Raw genomic sequence first — 15719 nt, 5'->3', positions numbered from 1 at the left:
AATCTATGTATCCTCTCTTTAAGAGTAACCCAAACACTCAAACCAAACCTGTCTAGTTAATAATTGTAAAGCATGAAGAGGCTAGGGAAAGAATACTTGTAAAGCCTGGAGAGGCCTGTCAAAGAATACTCATTGCGAGCCAGAAGTGGCTGATTAAAGAATACTAGCGTCGATGAGTGAAGTTGACAGGCCAGGAGTTGGTCGAAAATACTCACTAAGAGCCAGAAGAGGCTGAGCAAAGAATACTAGTGCTAATGGTGAAGTTAGCGGGCCAGGAGTTGTTCGACAATACTAACTGAGAGCAAGAAGTGGCTGAGCAAAGGATACTAGCGCTAATGGTGAAGTTAGCAGGCCAGGAGTTGGTCGAGAATACTCATTGGGAGCTAGAAGTGGATGATCAAAGAATACTAGCGTCAACGAGTGAAGTTGAGTAGCCATGAGTGGTTGAGAATACTTGGATCAGGAGTGGTTGTGACCTGGGTGGTCTATAATACTCACGGTGAGCCTGAAGAGGCTGAACAAATAATACTCGTACTTTATTGAATATTTAGTGAAACCCTTCATTTGAAGGAGACTGGACGTAGCTTAATTTGAGTGAACCAATATAAAATACTTGCACTATACTTTAATGTTTTCAGACGCACTTTATTTGGTCGATCTAATATACTGAAAACTTCGTCTAATGCTTATCGTTTATTAAAACTATCTTCAGACGAAAACCATACTTGTTCAACTTGATATCCTAAAGAACGATTTTCGTTTAAGAAGTATTTTCCCCAAGCAGACGATAAGACCTCAGACGCAAAAGTATTTTGTTAAACTAACCCTGGGCAGTTCCAGTTTAAATTTTCACTAATAACATTTTACTGGACGAAAAAGAGCCTTCTTGCGAAAAGATTTTTAAAATTCCTTTGTTCACACAAACACATATTCAACCCCCCTTCTATGTGTTTTTCATATAACTTCATACATCTCTTTAAATACAAATTCATAATTATAAAAGTCCAAAACTTAAAAAATTGAATATAACTAGGTACTTCAGTTTTATATATTTAGGAACCAAAATGACTGTAAGTTGTTAAATTTCAAGATTTATTTTACAACCTAGGGACTTTATTTATTAAAGGATCAATATGACAACTCCTTTCAAAATAAGGGACCAAAATGGGTGTTTAGTACTAATTGAACCAGTAGGATTGACCTAGTGGTAGAAATTTCGATAATATGTACAAGATTTTAGGTTCGAACCCTTTTACTATATTTGTAATGTCTGGCAATTATCCAAAACACTAAATTTTACTAACTTTCACCCTTTGGTTTTAAAAAATAATTATGGCAATAAATTATTTATTTAATATTTATAATATTTAATTAATAATATGATAGATGATAATTCATTAATTATTATCTTAAATAAATTTAAGAATTAATGATATATAAAATTATTTCAAAATTAAAATGTTTTAATATGATTTATTAAATGATAGAAAAATTATTTCACCATTCTTGCCTTTTACCACTCAACTTATCCTTATGAGCTCTTAGGTAAGCACTTTTTAACACGATTCTACACAATGAGAAACATCAAGAGATGGTGGATATGATAACTTTAGAGAATAGGAACAAGGAATTGGTGAAATAGAAATGACAGGGAACTATTTTTTTTTTATTGTGCAGAATGTAATTTGAAGCAAAAGATGGAATAGTGCCAAAAAGTTTTTTTGATTTCTTATTTTTTTAATGGTACAAGGAAAAAAGAAACACAAAGAGATAACAAAGAAGATGAACAAAAATGATGAAATAGAACAAAGGAAAAAAGAACAAAAGAAATAATGGATTTTTTTTAAGATCAAAGAAAATAAATACATAAAGGATAGATAACACTAAATTCAAGAAATGAGGTTTTGATACTAAATGATACAATTTTTAAACATAATATCATCTTTGAAACGGGTAAAGAAACTAAAGAGGAATTTGATCCTATTTGCGACATGTTAGTAAAACTAGAGTTATTAACATGATGCATGACCTTAACTACAACTTGTCGGTAGAATTAACACTATAAATATCATATTAAAGAAAATAGAAAGGAAAAAGCTCTCACAATAAGAAACCCACAATTTGGTTCATCTTCAAGTCTACCTTGGATGCTTATAAGAGGCTCCTATAGACTAAGATAAGTAACCTCTCACTTTATAAGTTGTAACTTTCTCCTAAGTCTCTACCAAGAAATAAATACCCACTAGTATTTGCTTTCCACTAGGAAGCCTAAAAACACTCAAAATTGACCTGGGCAATATGAAAAGCCATATGTACTTATTTAAATAAAATAAAATACAAAAATCACATTAAAATTAAGAAAATGGACGCAAGTAACTATTCATCTGAAAACTAATTAAACGTCAACCCAGTAATGCTTCTTCTTGGTCATTTGACTTTGGGCTTGTCATGTTGCCTTCAATTTGGGCCTACATATTGATTAACTTGTAGGAAAGTGATTCATATTGGTACAAGATCTAAACTTTGATTTGAACTTGTCGTGATCTTCACAATTAGTCCTTCTAAAGCTTGCTTCGTCATCTTCATCTTGGACATTGTCATGGGGCCTCCAATGTCACACAGAGGATCTTTACTTTGGCAGGTTGGATCTTTATCACTTTCTCTATATTCTATTTTCATGAGCCTTCATATCTCTAAAATACAACTTGTATGATCATTTTATATTAGAAGAGGTGTATGCTTTGAGTTAATGTACCAATGATGTCGGTCTTGCATCATTACATTCTAATTTTTTCCCCTATTTCATTTCTTTTAAATTGTATCACCATGATAGTTCAAATTTGCACTCAAAATTAGATGATGCTATTGGAAGAACAATGCTGACTAAAACGAATCATTTGATAGATGAAATCCAAGCAAAGCAAGGAGAATCCGTTAAAGAAAGCCCTTATTTATTTCAAAACATTAGGTGTTATAATTTTTTTAAAACAATATATTTTTTATTTTACACAATCGTTATTGAGTAAAGCCAATTTGTTTCATAGTACCAATTTTTAATAAAACGTTGAAAGATAATATCTATTGGTCTTATGTTTAAAATTAGGTGATTTGATTCTTGGAAATTCTTCTGTTTGTTTCACAATTACAAAGTTAAATTGATTTTTATACTTATTATTCTAGTTCTTCTTGATTTGTATGAAGTAAACTGGATGGTGCTAAAATTTAGTTCAAATGGATATTAAAGCATTTGGCATAATGACTACTAGAATATCATAATATATTCATATGTTATTTCCTTGCCTGTAGCATTTTCTATTACTTCATTGGATTTTTTGTAGCAAAAATCTTATAATTTCTTATTAAAATATGTTTTCTTCAATTCTAAAATGAAAGGTTGAGAAGGGTTTGTTTTTTACACACTATTTGTTATTTACAAATTAATATTAGTTGTGGAGATGGTCAATATGGAAATATGAATGTTCTTTATAGAAAAAAAATCCAAGGTTAGTAATTCTTTTGCCTTTTCAATTATATGTATTTGTTTTATAAAAAAAATAATAAAGGAACATTTTACAATATTATCCTTATATCTATTAGGTTCTATAAGGAAATTTTGTTGCTATAAGAATGAGAGCCTTCACAAAGGTTGAGACGTGTGTACTTGATTGTTTTCAAATAATGTAATATATTGAAGTGTTCTCATCACTAGTTGACTATAGATTTCATAACCCAATTGACAAAAATGCTTGTCTAAGAGAGTACACCAGTGAGCTAATCACTCAAAAAGAAAAAAAAAAACTGTGGGAGACAATAATATAATATGAGAGTTCAAATGATATGAGATATTGTATATCAATTTTCAAGTTTATGCGATTATATTCTCCCATGCATTTTTTTTCTTTAAGAATGATTAGTTCACTAGTGTACTCTCATGGACAAGCATTTTTGTCAATTGGGTTTGGAAACCAATGATCAAGAACACATCAATTACATTAATTGGAAATAACCTTGTAAAAACACTCAAGCTTTGAGAAGGCACCACATCCTACAACATCTAACTTTGCCTACTAAATCTAGTAAATATAAGGATAACAATGTAAGATACTCATTTATTATTTTTTTTATAAATGAAATACAAATATTTTTAAGAGTAAAAGTATTACTAACTCTCTATTTTTACCATAAAAGAAGTTCATATTTCCTTATTGACCATCTCCTTAATTAAGATTAATTACTAATAACCAACAATTAGTACAAAACAAACCCTAATTAACCTTCCATTTTTTCAATTGAAGTAAATATATTTGAATAAAAAATAATTAAATTTGTGCGACAACAAAAATCATTAGAAGTAAAAGAAAATGTCATACAAGGAAGGAAATAACTAGATGAGTCCATTACGATATTCTAATAGTCATTATAAAAAATGCTTAAATCTTTACTATTTGTGCTAAAAATTGGACACTATCCTCCTACATAGAAATAAAGAATAACTAGCACAATGATACAAAATTGGTTTATAGCTTAGATTTGGTAAAACTAGAAAAGAAGCATTTCAAAAAGAATCAAGCCACATAATTTTAAACTTAGGATTTACGAATATTCTCTTTTTACATTTTTTAAAAAAAAATTTATGAAACAAATTGACACCACTCAACAACCAATTTCTCATAAAAATAATTATGTTTTAAAAGTTGTTTTTATAACAATTGTTTCAGAATAAACAAGGCCTTTCTTTAATTGATTCTCCTTGCTTAGCTTGGATTTGATCTGCCAAATGTTTTATTTTCCTGCCTCTCCACATTGTATCCCTCAATTTTGTCATACAACAAAAGATGACACGTATTACTCCAAAGGAAGGAAAAAGAAAACAAAAAAACTTGATATACTTTTATGTCAAAAAAATAAAACATCTAATTCAAAATATGATTCTAAACTATCATAGTAATACAATTTTAAAGAAAACAAAATGAGGAAAAAACACGTAACAATCCAAGAGATCACTACACTAGTACACTAACTTGATGCATACACCATATATAACCTAAGATAATCACCCAAGCAGTACTTAGACATGTGAAAGGCACATATAGATACAATATATTGTGAACTTATATGTGTGTGTGTGTATAATCATCCAAAAAATTCTTGATTCTACATAACAACATTGGAAACCCCTCATAAGATTACAACTTAAAAAATTCTCAGTTTCCCCTGCTCTTATACATAACCTGAAATTCAACAATTAATCATATACCAATAATATTTCTCAATCATCGAATCTCATACAATGTAGTTCACAAATTAGAAAAGGTGAAAAATCATCAATTCATCATAATATCAAATTCATCTTGCAAATTAGAGAATCAATTGTATATTTTTTCCAAATTCCAAAATCCCTTATCCAAATTAACAACATGCAAATTCTTTCCCAAAAACAAAACCTAAGATAAATATTGGTAGAATTTTCCATACCTTGGTGACATAGCCAGGCTTGAGAAGAAAGAAAAAAGAGGAATTCTTGCTCTGATCAAGAGAATTAAGCTCTTTTAGGCTTCTCAACAAAGAACACAACTCTACGGATCATCTGCATAACCCCAACAGCTCAACTTTACGATGTAGAGGGGAAATGCTACACATGTATGGAAGGGGGAAGAAGATTGAGATGTTTGGGAAGGAATGTGAGGGTTTGTGAAGATTGAGAGTAGGAAGGAAGAAAGGGACATGGGGAATCTTAGAGGAGGAAGATAAGAAAACTTTTGTGCAAAAGGGGTTTTCTTTTTAGTTTTTGGGATGAGGATATTTGTAGGGTTCTTTCTCTCTTCTCATTTTTTAACCTAGTCAATTCCTTTTTTTTTCTTTTTTATTTTTATTTTTATTTATTGACCTTGCCATACCAATTCTAAAGTACAAAATAATCACCTATAACATTCTCATTTCATACAACTCATTTAGAAAGCTAAAGAAAATCACACTAGTAATTTTTTCGAAAAATATATTAAACGATTATCTCATAATAATAACCACAATAATTAAACATTGCTTATAATATTAAATGAACACCTAATTATTTTAAAACAAGTAGTACAAGAAATCATGGTATAACGCTCTTTAAATATGAGTTGACCTTTGCTAAAACTACATAAATTTTGGTGTCACTCTTTCCTTTCTACATATTATATGGGGACTACCACTAACAAAGCCAACTTTATTTTTGTGATAATATATGTTTTGAAAAAGCTATATCAGAACATATTTTTTAAGGAACTTTCCTTAAACATAGGGTTTTAGCTAAAACTTATTGAATATTTAAAAATTAAAAAAAATGTATTTGTTTTATTTTTATGTGTTTTTTAAAAAGATATCCTCAGGCCAATAATTCCTTTTGAGATGTAAAAAATACCAAAGTTCTCTCTAAAAAAGAAATTGTATTCAAATTGTCAATAATCAAACCCAAGATAATATATTTAAAAATTCATTTTTGTAGGTAATGCTTTTTGATCATATTTTAATATCAAATAAATAAAATATTTAATCTAATAATCAAATCAATAATGACTATACTTTTATATATTAAATACAATAAATATTTAAAAGTCAAAATATTAAATGCATTAAATGTATTAAATTTAACAAATGTATTATAGTTCATAAATAAAATATTTAATAATGTTATAAAATTTAATAAGATTGAAACATTTTTTATCCCTAAAATATACCTGTTTTTTTTCTTTATTCCAAAATATTTTTTCTTAACTTATCTTTTGGTCTCTAATATATATATATATATATATATATATATATATATATATATATAATTTTTTAGCCTCTTTTCTGACCTTTTTTAATATTATTGGATGACATGTCAAATATTTTGGAGCACTTGATGTTTAACAAAACATCATAAAAGGGGGGAAAAGTCATGATAGAAGCTAAAAATATAAAAATATTAAATTTATAGACTTGAGCTAAAATATTTTAGGAACCAAAAGCCAAAAGTAGGTATATATTAGGAATCAACAAAATATTTAAGTCATCAAATAATATATTAAGTATAATAACTATTACTAAATACATAATATATAAATTATATATAAAATAAAATATTATTTAATTTATATATTTATATAAGGGTAAACACTCAATTTGATCCTTGAATTATGAATACATTGAAATATTAGTCCCTAAAACTAAATAAGTATAAAATATGGCTCTAAAAATAAAATAAAAAATATGAATCACATTTATCCAAAACACAAAAAATCTTGTGTCAATTGATAGTTTTGATATGTATATTCAAGAATAAATAACAGCAAGAAATTCAATTTAAGAACTAATTTGACATTCTCATAACTTGTTTGGCAATTTCTTAGTTTTAAAGACTAATTTGAGTACCATGCAATGTTCTACAAAATGTTTTGTGTTCAAGTCTACTTTTTTGTTTTTTCAAAAAAAACAATGAGTGGGTAATTGTTAACAATCTGTAAAACATTTCCTAATTAAATAAGTAAACATTCAAATTGGTCCCTAAATTTGAAAGGCGTTGTCATATTGGTTCCTAGAACTTTAGGCTTGTCATGTTGAGTTTGGGCATTTAAGTTTGGGCTTGTCATGTTGTGTTCAATTTAGGCCTACTCTTGATTAACTTGTAGGAAAGTGATTCAAATTGGTACAAGATCTAAACATTGATTTGAACTTGTCTTGATCTTCACAATTAGTCCTTCTAAAACTTTCTTCGTCATCTTCATCTTGGACTTTGTCATGGGACCATCAATGTCACACAAAGGATCTTTACCTTAGTAGGTTGGATCTTTATCACTTTCTCTATATTCTATTTTTATGAGTCTGTCATATCTCTAAAATACAACTTGTATGATCATCTTAAATTAGAAAAGGTGTATGCCTTGAGTTAATGTACCAATGTTGTGACCTCTTGTATCACCATGATAGTTCAAAATTGCACTCAAAATTAGATAATGCTATTGGAAGAACAATGATGACTAAACTAAAACATTTGATACATGAAATCCAAGCAAAGCAAGGAGAATCCGTTAAACAAAGCCCTTGTTTATTTCAAAACATTAATTGTTATAAAAAAATTTAAAACTTTGTATTTTTTTTTTATTTTAGACAATGGTTACCGATCTGTTTGATAATACAAATTTTAAATTAAAATTTGAAAAGATAAATATCTATTGGTCTTATGTTTAAAATTAGGTGACTTGATTCTTTAAAATTCTTTTGTTTATTTTACAATTACAAAGTTAAATTGATTTTTAGACTTATTATTCTAGTTCTTCTTGATTTGTATGTGGGAAATTGGATGGTGCTAAAGTTTAGTACATATAGTGGAAATTGAAGCATTTGGCATAATGACTATTAGAATATCGTAATATATTGATATATTATTTCCATGCCTGTAGCATTTTCTATTACTTCATTGGACTTTTGGTGCCCAAATTCTTATCATTTCTTATTAAAATATGTTTTCTTCATTTCCAAAATGGAAGGTTAAGAAGGGTTTGTTTTGTACACACTATTGGTTATTTAGTAATTAATATTAGTTGTGGAGATGGTCAATATGAAAATATGAATGTTCTTTATAGAAAAAATCCAAGGTTAGTAATTCTTTTGCCTTTTCAATTATATGTATTTCTTTTACTAAAAAAATAATAAATGGGCATTTTACAATATTATCCTTATATCTATTAGGTTCTACAAGCAAAGTTTGTTGCTATAAGTTGGGGAACCTTCACATTGGTTGAGACGTGTTTACTTGATTGTTTTCAAATAATGAAATCAAAGTTTTCTCATCACTAATTGACTATTGATTTCATAACCCAATTAACAAAAATGCTTGTCTAGGAGAGTACACCAGTGAGCTAATCAATCAAAAAGAAATAAAAAAGTGTGGGGGAGAATAATATTATATGGGACTTCAAATGATATGAGATCTTGTATATCATTTTGCAAGTTTATACAATTATTGTCTCCCATGCATTTTTGTTTCTTTAAGAATGATTAGTTCACTGGTATACTCTCATGCACAAGCATTTTTGTCAATTGGGTTTTGAAACCAATGATCACATGATAACACATCAATTATGTGACACCCTTACTACCCCAACACATATATTGTAATAATATAGATAAACTAAGGAAATCAAAATTTCAAAATAGGTAAAAGGGATAAAACCTTTAGAAACATTCTTCAATATCCAAAATATTCTGAAAATGAAACTTGTAAAATAAAACATAAGAGGTTACAAAATGTTTTCAAAATAATAGGTTCAACTCCGTATAAAAATACAATTCATGTCCTAGAAATTCTCTACCCCGATGTCACAATATCATAGCATACCCATAAATCAACTGTTGACACTCTAGATGCCACTTATAGCTGGATCTTCCTCACCTAAAACATCCACAAATTGTACGGTGAGAAAAGAAAACATCTATATATAACACTATGCCAAGGTCACGTTACCCATTTAACAATCCAAGGCCGTGCAAACCCCCGATATAACACTGTGCCAAGGTCACGATCCTCCTGTAGCATATCTAGCCCAGGGTCGTGCTCACCCCCGACATGTTATTCAAGGTCACGATACCCACGTAACAATCCAAGGCCGTGCTCACCCCTGATATAACACTGTTCCGAGGTCACGTTACCCCTAACCCAGGGCCGTGCTCACCCCCGACATGTTAACCAAGGTCACGATACCCATGTAACAATCCCGGGCCGTGCTCACCGCTGGTCATAGGTGTGAAGAACTACAATCACATCACAATCCACACAATTCTTACAATTAACACTATGTCAAGGCCACGCCACAACTGACATAAGTGATACGTGTTAATTGTCTCACTCATCCCACATCATGCCAGGGTCACGCTCTCCCTGTAGCATCACTTACCCAGGGGCCGTGCCATCCCTAGTCATTGATGTGAGGAACTTCAATCATAATCATATTCACATTCATCACATCTCGTCTTATAGCCCAATAACATATCACATACACACCACGGATAAGTTCAACAAAATAAGGGTTTCATACACCTCAAGCAATTCACATATAAATCATCAATTCTTATCAATTGATATAACAATAATATTCATAAATTAATATAATACTCAACAGAATTAACAATTAATATAATTTCAACATAAACAGTAAAATCCCCAATTGTTCCAAAACCTAGTTCACAGGCACTTTTCTACAATTTCGTTCTCTCTCCCAGATCATCATTCTTACAAATTATTAGCACATTTATAATCCTCAACACATACCAAATCTAATGAGATCATCAATTCCCCAAACAGAAATCATCCAATTACTTTTCTATAATTTTGTTCTCTCTCCTAGAGCATCATTTTTACCAATTAATCATATCCATATTCCTAAATACATACAGAATCAAATAAGACCAATAATCATTCAAACAGAAATAATTATAAAATTACTCATAATCCTAAGGATTCTTCCTCTACCCAATTCCCTCATGTAACTCTACATATAAATAATTCCCTTTTCTCCCGTACCTGGATAAACAGCAGTTGAACTAAAACAGGGATCTCTTGGTTTCCTCCTCTAAGTGCCCCATGGTCTTCAGAGAGAAGAAGAGGGAAAGAAGAGAGAACAAAAGATAATAGGAAGAGAGAATGAGAGATGTGTGAAAATGACAGATGAGGGGCGCTATTTATAGGATTTCAGGCTCACTTACCGGAACGGCCCGTTCCAAAAGTGGAACGCCCGTTCTGGACCCTTCAAACCTACGCAAATTTCTCAACTAGAACGACCCGTTCTAAAACCGGAACGGCCCGTTCTCAAACCCAGCAGAACGACCCGTTCTCCCTCCAGGACGGCTCGTTCTCCAATTGGAACAGTCCGTTCTCCCACTTCATTTTCTAAGCATTTTCTTATTTCGGAATGGCCCGTTTCACTTTTGAAACGGCCCGTTCCGGGCAACGAATTGGGCCCTTGGCCCAGCGAAAAATTGGGTTGTTAAAAATTACATTAATTGGAAACAACCTCGTAAAAACACTCAACCTTTGAGAAGGCGTCACATCCTACAACATCTAAGTTTGCATACTAAATCTAGTAAGTATAAGGATAAGAATGTAAGATACTCATTTATTATTTTTTTATAAATGAAATACAAATACTTTTAAAAGTAAAAGAATTAATAACCCTATATTTTTTCCACAAAAGAAGTTCATATTTCCATATTGATCATCTCCTTAACTAAGATTAATTACTAATAACCTACAATGTTTACAAAACAAACACTTCTCAACCTTCCATTTTTGCAATTGGAGAAAATATATTTGAATAAAAAATAGTAAAATTTGTGTGATAACTAGATGAGTCCATTATAATACTCTAATAGTCATCATGCAAAATGCTTAAATCTTTACAATTTTTGCTAAAAATTGGGCACTATCCTTCTACATAGAAAGAAAGAAGAACTAGCACAATGATACAAAATTGGTTTATAGCTTAGCAATGGTAAAATTAGAAAGGAAGCATTTCAAAGAATCAAGCCACATAATTTTAAACTTAGGATTTACAGATATTCTCTTTTTACAATTTGTTTAACATTTGTTTTATGAAATAAATTGATACCACTCAACAACCAATTTCTCATAAAAATATTTAATTATGTTTCGAAAGTTGCTTTTAAAACAACTGTTTTGGAATAAACAAGGTCTTTCTTTAACTGATTTGCCTTGCTTCGCTTGGATTTGATCTGCCAAATGTTTTATTTTGCTGCCTCTCCTCATTGTATCTCTCAATATTGACATACGATAAAATATGACACATATTACTCGAAAGGAAGGAAAAGAAAACACAACAACTTGATATACTTTTATATGAAAAAAATAAAACATCTAATAATTCAAAATATGATTCTAAACTATTATAGTGATACAGTTTCAAAGAAACAAAATGAGGAATAAAAACACGTAACAATCCAAGAGACCACTACACTAGTACGCTAACTTGATGCATACACCATACATAACTTAAGATGATCACACAAGCAATACTTAGACATGTGAAAGGCACATAGAGATACAATATATCGTGAACTTATATATATATATATATATATATATATGTGTGTGTGTGTGTGTGTGTGTGTGTATGTGTGTGTGTGTATGTATAATCAACCAAAAGTTTCTTGATACTACATAGCAACATTGGAAACCCCTCACAAGATTACAACTTTCAAAAATTCTCAGTCTCCCCCGCTCTTATACACAACCTGAAATTCAACAATTAATTACAATATGAATAATATTTCTTAATTATCGAATCTCGTACATTTTAGTTCACAAATTATCAAAGGGGGAAAATCATCAATTGATCATAATATCAAATTCATCTTGCACATTAGAGAATCAATTGTACATTTTCCCAAATTCCAACATCTCTTATCCAAATTAACAACATGCAAATTCTTTCCCAAAAGCAAAACCTAAGATAAATATTAGTAGAATTTTCCATACCTTGGTGACATTGTCAAGCTTGAGAAGAAAGAAAAAAAAGGAATTATTGCTTTAATCAAGAGAATCATGCTCCTTTAGTCTTCTTAGCGATGAACACAATTATATGGATTGTCTCCATAACCCCCCAACAACTCAACTTCATGATGTAGAGGGGAAACGCTACACATGCATGGATGGGGAGGAAGATTGAGATGTTTGGGAACGAACGTCAGGGTTTGTGAAGGTTTAGAGTAGGAAGCAAGAATGGGGCGTGGGGAATCTTACAGGAGGAAGATAAGAAAACTTTTATGCAAAAGGGATTTTCATTTTAGTTTTCGAGAATAGGATATCTTTAGGGTTCTTTCTCTTTTCTCATTTTTTAACCCACTTCATTCCTTCTTTTTTTTTTCATTTATTTAACCTTGACATACCAAGTCTAAAGTACAAAACAATCACCTATAACACTCTCATTTAATACAACTCATTTTGAAATCTAAAGAAAATCACTCTAGTAATTTGTTTGAAAAATATATTAAATGATTATTTCATAATAACCATAATAATTAAACATTGCTTATAATATTAAATGAACACCTAATTATTTTTTTTAAAAATGGTATAAGAAATCTTGGTATAAGGCTCTTTAGATGAAAGTTGACCTTTGCTAAAACTACATAAATTTTGGTGATGCTCCTTCCTTGCTACATATTGCATGGGGACTGCCACTAAGAGTGCCAACTTTATTTTCGTGATAATATATGTTTTAAAAAGGCTATATTGGAATATATTTTTTAAGGCACTTTCCTTAAACATAGGATTTTAGCTAAAACTTATTGAATAATGTAAAATTAAAAAAAAATGTATTTTTTTATTTTTCTATTTTTTTCTGAAAGATATCCTTAGGTCAATAGTTAAAGACTAATTCCTTTTGAGATGTAAAATATACCAAAATTCTCTAAAAAAAATTTCTGTATTCAAATTGTCAAGAATCAAACCCAAAATAATATATTGAAAAATTCTTTTTGTAGGTAATGCTTTTTGATCATACTTTAATATCAAATAAACAAAATATTTAATCTAATAATCAAATCAATAATGACTATACTTTTATATATTAACTTAAATAAATATTTAAAAGTCCAAATATTAAATGCATTAAATGTATTAACTTCAATAAATGTATTATAGTTCATAAATAAAATATTTAGTAATGTTATAAAATTTAATAAGGCTTGATTATTTTTTATCCCTAAAATATTCCTATTTTTTTTGCTTTAGGTTCGTAAAATTTTTTTCTTAACTTGTCTTTTGGTCCCTAATTTATATATATGTATATATATATAGGAGGGTTATAATAACACCGGTATAACTTTTACTAAGTATTATACCGCTCAATAACTTTATATTCAATGTGAATTTTGTAAATACAACTGTTAGGTTGAAAGTTCATATCACTTTATATGTTTGTATCAAATTTGGTTAAAATTGAACAACAACTTGAAGGTAATCAAAGTGTTCATATTTTAGTATATTTTGAAATATATATATTACGTCAATTTTATTTTATAATAATGAAGTATCAAATCATCTTGGATTAATATAAAATTTTGTATCTATGATCTAGGAGTAAAAAACTTTCAATCTAACTGTTGAATTTACAAAATTCACATTTAATATAAAGTTATTGAGTGATATAATACTTAGTAAAATTTACATTGATATCATTTGAACCCTCCTCATATATATATATATATATATATATATATAAATATATATATATATATACATATATTACTTTTTAGCCTCTTCTGTGACATTTTTTAATATTATTGGATGACATGTCAAACATTTTGGAGCACTTCATGTTTAACACATCATTAAAAAGGGGAGGGGGAAAGTCATGATAGAAGCTAAAATCATAAAAAAAAAACATATTAAATTTATAGAGACCAAAAGTTGAGCTAAAATTTTTTAGGAACCAAAAACCAAAAATAGGTATATATTAGGAAGCAAAAAAATATTTAAGTCATCAAATAATATATTAGGTATAATAAATTTTACTAAATACATAATATATAATTAATTATATATAAAATAAACATTATTTTATTTATATATTTATATAAGTGTAAACACTCAATTTGATACTTGAATTTTGAATACATTGTAATATTAGTCCTTAAAACTAAATAAGTATAAAATATGTCTATGAAAATAAAATAAAAATAACAATCACGTTCATCCAAAACTCAAAATAACTTGTGCCTAAATTGATAGTTTTGATATGTATATTCAAGAACAAATAACAACAAGAAATTTAATTTAAGAACTAATTTGATGTTCTAGGAACTAATTTGGCGATTTCTTAGTTTTAAATACTAATATGAGTACCATGTAATGTTCTACAAAATGTTTTGTGTTCAAGTCTACTTTTCTTTCAAAACAAATAATGAGTGTGTAATTGTTAACAATCAGTGTAAGATTTACTAATTGAATGAGTAAACATTCAAATTGGTCCCTAAATTTGACATGCATTGTCATATTGGTTCCTAGAAATTTAGGCTTGTCATGTTGAGTTTGGGCATTTAAGTTTGAGGTTGACATGTTGTCTTCAATTTGGGCCTGCATCTTGATTAACTTGTAGGAAACTAATTCATATTGGTACAAGATCTAAATGTGACACCCTTACTACCCGAACACATATATAAATAATTCTTGTAAATAAACTAAAGAATAAAATATTCAACGTTGGTAAAAGGGTTCACATAAAACCTTCAAAAATAATCAAAATAATTAAAAATGAAATTTAGAAAGTAAAACTTGAGAGTTTACAAATTGCTTTCAAAAGAGAAGGTATAACTCTAAATACATATACAAATTTAGCCTAGAATTCTCTGCCCCAATATCACAATATCAGAGCACACCCACAACTCAATGGTTTACATTCTAGATGTCACTCATAGCCGGATCTTCCTCACCTAAAACATCCACAAGTTATACGGTAAGAAAAAAAAACATCTATATGTAAAGCACATACAAACACACCACAACATAATCTCTTCATAACTCATTACATAATGAAATACTTACAAACATCTATATATACATATATATCATAATTTATCAATCATTCATCGTCTTCACATTTCAATTCACAATTACATCAATCCATCACAATTCACACAAATCTTACAATTAACACTATGCCAAGGCCACGCCACAACTG

This window comes from Cajanus cajan, chromosome 5 (assembly GCF_000230855.2).
Source record: "Cajanus cajan strain Asha chromosome 5, NIPB_CcT2T_4, whole genome shotgun sequence".
NCBI lineage: Eukaryota > Viridiplantae > Streptophyta > Magnoliopsida > Fabales > Fabaceae > Cajanus > Cajanus cajan.
The sequence above is the reverse complement of the archived record's forward strand: the minus strand, read 5'-3'. Positions refer to the sequence as shown.